Genomic DNA, 6,130 nt, shown 5'->3' with positions numbered 1-6,130 from the left:
CTCAGTCTGCTGATTCAAATGCTAGTCTCCTCTGCAAACACCCGCAGAGACACACCCAGAAATAACGTTTTACCAGCTACCAAGGCATCCCTTAGCCCAGTCAAACTGACACCTAAAATCAATCATCACACAAGGTAAAGGGAGTAACACAAAATCGTCAGAGGGTCTGTAGAAAACTTACTTGTGGATGGAGGAGATGAGTTTGGAAAGCTGGGTGGATCGGTTCTTGAAAAGCCCTACAGGGAATTCCCTGATGGTCCAGTGGTTAGGACTCGGGCTTTCAGTGCCAGGGGTCTGGGTTCAATCCCCAGTCAGGGAGCTAAGATTCTGCAAGCTACAGTGTGGCCAAAACAAAAACAAAGAAAAGAAAAAAAGAAAAAGAAAAAGAAAAGCCCTGTACACTGTGCTAGAAACTTTATCCTGGGGACCCCTGGAAGCTTTCTAAGGAAAAAAAAATGCCTTGTTCAAATCTGTGTTAGACAGAGCGTTTACTTGTCTTTGGAACCTGTGAGACTACAAATTCTTTGCCTGGGCTTGTTTTCTCTTGTAACCCCAGTTCCCAGGACAGAATTAGACCTTTTGCAAGGGTCAGACTTAAAGTCAGTCATTTCCATTTTTTTTAGACACAATAGCTACAAACAATGCTTTGGAAAGGAGCCTGTGGAAGAAAAAAATAAAAGAGGCCTCTTTCCCTTAAAATAATTCTAGCCTGGCAACAGGAGCTAGTGTGACCTTCATTCCCAGTCCAAAGTCTCTCCTCCAAAGTGTCCCTTGAAAGAAACTGAAAAGGGACTTAGAAGTCAGAGGTCACATCCCTGGCCATAAGTATTAAGGTTCCTATACAAAGGGGAAGAGAAAAATGTAGGCCCCAAGTTCCCTGAAAGGAAGGTAAAGGGAGTTCATCTTAAAAGAAGGACCTGCGTCCTCACTGTGGGAATTGGGTTAGAGACGGAGCATAGAGCAGTATTTCCCAAGGTGCTTCCTTCCCAGTTCATGGGAATTTAGTTTCAGTCTGTGGCAAAGGTGGGTGGTTGGATATCTGAAAACTCAGGACTACCACTGGGAATTTGGAAAGAGTTGTAAACTCTCAGAGAGCTCAGAGGCTCAACTGCCCACAGCCAGCAGGGAGAAATCCCAGTTGGAGGGGTCACCTTTGCTTAGGTGGAGAGAGCCCTGAGTCTCGGTCAGTGGGTTTTCAGGGGCCAGAGAACAGCACTGACTTGGGGTGTAGCAGGGACTCATAAAGGGAAGCCTAGGGACCCTCAGCCTTCTAGCTGGACCTTTGGTGAGTTGCCCCCCGGACTTGGTGGGAAACAGCTATAGAGGATGCCTGTGGATTAGGAAGCAATTTCTAGGAGAGCTGGTGAAGTCTTAGCAAAATCAGGTGGGGGGACTTCCCTTGGGGAACTAAGATCCCACATGCCCTGCGGCCATAAAAACAAGAATCAATTGGGAATTCCACCTTGAGGATTGGATTTCCTGCCTCTGAATCACAGTCTCCTGATAGCAGTGTTCTGTGATGTCCCTGATTCTGGTCCCTGGCTAGAATTAGGACCACATAAATGCCAGCTCAGACCTCACTGGGTTATTGACACTTTTTAGTCTTCTGGTAATATGGCTTTGTCTTAACTCACTCTTTCTCTAACAGACCGTTCTGCCTTTGGATTCATCCCCAGTGTCCAACCTTAGCATCTGAAGCTCCTGGGTTAAGCCATACATGAGCGAAGTTTTGTTTTTCCAAGATAATCTACTTAGGTCCTTTAACATAACTTGATTCTTATTTTCTACCGTTCTCATCCTCCGTCTTATTCATAGACATTTTTAAGAATGTGTGTGACACCTTATGAATCTATTAGCAATTACTAGCCATGGATAATTCATTTTTTTCTATTGTTCCACCACTGACAGCCTGTCATCTACAACCACTGTAGCTTAGTTACCATTGTGTGTGTGACCAAGTTGGACTTTTTCATTGAATCCATTTGTGGTCCAGTCGGTCTAAACATCGATCATGATGCACAGTCGGGCATGGTAATCTCTCATAAGCTTAAGTCATGTTGCACAAAGTCTACAGTATCTTTAAAAATTCCTTTGTAAATATACTGGGGTATTTATTGTATTTGTGTTTTTTTTTTTTTTTTTAATTTCAAAGTCAAAAGTATTGCTCAAATATTAAAGCAATGATGTTTTTTTTTCTCCTCACTTGAGAAAGAGAGTGAAATAGGAGAAGCCTCCACTTGGCTGCTAGCGCCCCTTCCAACCTCGCCCAAGCATCTGCTTTTATCAAGCCTTGGCCCGCATTACAACTGATCCCTGCCTCTCAGCCATACAGGCCACTCTCCTGCCTTCCCTCCCCACACGCCTTGTTTACCCCTGTTTCCATACTGCTCCAGTCACCAGCCTGCTTCCTTGCAGCCCCAGTCCTGCCCCAGCTCCAGAACCCATCATGACAGAGCCAGAAGGGGCAAAAAAAAAAAGACTATTGTGGTCACAGCCCCTCAGCACGAAGAATACCTCTTATGGTGTAGGTTTGTAGTGTTTCAGGGCTAAGCAAGGCCCAGCTCACACCCTCTAGTGATGGTTTTCATCTTACATCTGAGTTCTTAGCATGATGCTGTGCTCCCCACCCGCATTCCCGATTCCTGCCTAAGCCCCCAACCCTATTAGACTGGACCATGCCTTGCTTTGGCCAGGCCCCCAGCTAGGATGTGCATCCTGGAGGGAGACAGGCTGGATCCCCCCGTGCTGCCCACCTGCTTAATTTTCAAGTGGAGTCTGCTTCCTGTATCCCCCAGTGCTGCTTGGAACAGTGTGCTTGGGACCTCCTGGGCCCACTCCTAACCCACACTTCTTACTGCTGTCCCTGGACTGACGTCTTCAGATTCCTTAACTAACCCTGCGCCCAGCCCTCCAACAAGTGAAGCCTGTTTCCTCCCCTTGTGCACTGTTGGTGGGAATGTAAAATAGCACAGCCATTACAGAAAACAGTATGGAGGTTCCTCCAAAAATTAAAAATAAGACTGCCTTATGATCCAACAATCTCACTTCTGGGTATATATTCAAAAGAAATGAAATCAGTATCTCAAAAAGATGTCTGAACTCTCATGTTCATGGCAGTATTGTTTACAATAGCCAAGACATGGAAACAACCAAAGTGTTCATCAATGGATGAATGGATAAAGAAGATGTTGTCTTGGGAATTCCCTGGTGGTCCAGTGGTTAGGACTCTGCGCTTTCACTGCGCAGGGCGAGGGTTCAATCCCTGGCTAGGAAACTAAGATCCCACAAGCTGCATGGTGTGGCCAAAAAGAAAAAAGAAAACATGGTCTATATACACAATGGAATATTGTTCAGCCTTTAAAAACATGGAAATCCTGCCATTTGTGACAATGTGGATGAACCTGGGGGACATATGCTAAATGAAATAAGAAAGAAAACCACTGCATGAGCTGGAGGGTAGATATGAAGTGTTCTCATCTCACACACACAAAGATAACTATATGAAGTGATGGATACATTAATTAGCTTGATTGTGGTGATTATTTCAAAATGCAGAGGTATTTCAAAACATCCAGGGAATTCCCTGGTGGTTCAGTGGTTGGGACTCCGTGCCCTCACTGCCGAGGGCCCGGGTTCAAACCTTGGTCGGGGAACTATGATCCCACAAGCCACGCAGCTCGGCCAAGAAAAAAAAAAAATCCAGTTGTACACCTTAAATATACACAATTTTTATTTTTCAACTGTACCTCAGTAAAGCTGGGGGAAAAGACTGTTTCCTCTTTCGAAATTGGCTTCCCCCTTTCTAGTCCAAACCTACCCATCTTCCCTTGACTGTCCCCAACCACGAAAATTTCTCCTTCTCTCAACTCCTCCTACACTTAAAAGAAGAACCACAGTTTAGTACATAATTATATCCTTCCTTTATTTGTTCCCTGTTCCCATCTCACCAACTAATTTGTAAACTCATAAGTGCAGAGACTAAGTCTTTCTATGATGCCGTGTTCTTATTGGCTGACTCATTCATTAATTCAGCAGATATTTCAGTGACTACTCTGTCTCAGGCTTTGCTGTTCTGGATACAGAGTTGCAGGAGGCAAGGTGGCAAAGATAAACAGGATGCCTGCTCTCAAAGCAGGAAGACAGGCAATCAAATAATCACACAAATCAGTGTAAAACTACATCAGAGAGCCACTATGGAAAACAATATGGCTGTTCCTCAAAATACTAATAAGCGAATTATCAGATGATCCAGCAATTGCACTTCTGGGTATTTAGTCACACGGACTGAAAGCGGGGGTCTCAAAAAGATATTTGTACACCTGTGTTCATAGCAGCATTATTCACAATGACCAAAAGGTGGAAGCAATCCAAGTGTCCATCAACAGAGGAATGCAAAAACAAAACGTGGTCTCTCCATACAATGTAATATTATTCAACCTCAAAAAGGAAGGAAATTCTGACACATGCTGCAACATGGATGAATTCTGAGGACATTCTACTAAGTGAAATAAGCTAGTCCTAAAACGACAAATACTATATGATTCTACTTATATAAGGTACCTAGAGCTGTCACACACATAGAGACAAAGTAAAATGGTGGCTGCCAGGGGGTGAGGGGCAGGGGAGTGGAGATTTGCTATTTGAATGAAAGATGCGAGATGAAAAGAGTTCTGGAGATGGATGGGGGTGACGGTTGCACAACAATGTGAATGTACTAACACTACTGAACCGTGCACTTAAAACTGGTTCAGATGGTAAATTTTATGTTATGTGTATTTTGGCACAATTAAATATAACTTTTAGAACGACAAACCAGGGGACTTCCCTGGTGGTCCAGGGGTTAAGACTCCATGCTCCCAATGCAGGGGGCATGGGTTTGATCCCTGGTTGGGGAACTAAGATCCTGCATGCCAAATGGTGCAGCAAATAAATAAATAAATAAAACAGTGGCTATGTAAATCAACCATATTTCAAAAAAAATAAAAATAAAAATATATTTTTTTAGAAAACGACAAACCAAAAAAAAAAATTACAACCAGAGATGAGAGCAACAAAGACCAGACAAGGCTGCTCGGAGGAAGTGATGGCCGAGCTGAGCTAGGCAGGATGAGTGACGGCTCTCAGGGTTAGCATCTGTCCATCTCCACCTGTGACGTTATCAGCCGGCCTAGAGCTCCGGGGTCTTCAGGAGCGATCTTCACTCAGGTTCAAGAAGCAGGTGTGGAAGTAGGTGAAGGAGCCTTCCATACACTATCCTGTGATAACGTCCTGTGATACACGGGTTGCCCTTCAGGTTTTGTGTTGTTTTGTTTTCCAAGGATTAAACCAGGATTAAACCAAGCTTTAGCATACACAAGGTTCATCAGACGAGCCTGTTAAAGACAGACCCAGAGGCCCTAGCTCCCCACATTCTGATTCGGTAAGTTTGGCATGCAACCCAGACGTATGTATTTTAAATGATGTCACCCCACCAGTGTCTCTAAAGACCACCTGGAGACCACACTTCTGTGTGACCCTGATCTGGATCTCTGTGATTTTATAAGCCTAAAACTCCGGACCTAGACCATCCTTATTGTTAATTTGGCACTTCATCGTAGGATTAGGAAGTGAAGCATTTTACTTCAGAATGGCCTCGCCATCTAAAGAAAACAAATAACACAAGGAAATTCATATATTCACATGATGCCTGTATCTCAAGCTACTTTACAGAGGCCCGCGTACCGAAAAAAAAATTGATAATGAGGTATTATTAAATAACATGTTTCTGTTATAAAGCCATGTATGCCAACCCCCAGTCATGGCAGGTAGTGGTCCATTTGCCCCTCTGTGCTGCTGAATGGCACTGTTCATTTCACTGCGCTCAGACGGGGCTGGCTGTAAAGTGGAACGAACACTCGGAGTTTGGAAGGAAGAGGTTTCCGTTAATAATCACAGTCCATTTCTTTGTTTTATCTAGATCTTTTACCTTGGCAGAATACCCTTACCCAGATTTTTTTTTTTTTTTTCCGGTACGCGGGCCTCTCACTGTTGTGGCCTCTCCCGTTGCGGAGCACAGGCTCCGGACGCGCAGGCTCAGCGGCCATGGCTCACGGGCCAGCCGCTCCGCGGCATGTGGGATCTTCCCGGACAG

The 6,130-nt window shown here is 44.5% G+C and overlaps 1 non-coding gene across 1 annotated transcript; it reads left to right on the top strand.

Moving 5' to 3' along the window:
• Positions 1-247: 247 nt before the first annotated feature.
• On the top strand, positions 248-319 carry TRNASTOP-UCA (transfer RNA opal suppressor (anticodon UCA)). Its single transcript has one exon. It is a non-coding gene; the product is annotated as a tRNA-Sec (tRNA).
• Positions 320-6,130: the final 5,811 nt, after the last annotated feature.

The sequence above is a fragment of the Lipotes vexillifer genome, unplaced genomic scaffold (assembly GCF_000442215.2).
Source record: "Lipotes vexillifer unplaced genomic scaffold, Lipotes_vexillifer_v1.1 scaffold308, whole genome shotgun sequence".
Lineage (NCBI taxonomy): Eukaryota > Metazoa > Chordata > Mammalia > Artiodactyla > Lipotidae > Lipotes > Lipotes vexillifer.
Note: the sequence above shows the minus strand (reverse complement) of the source record. Positions and strands in the feature narration are given on the sequence as shown.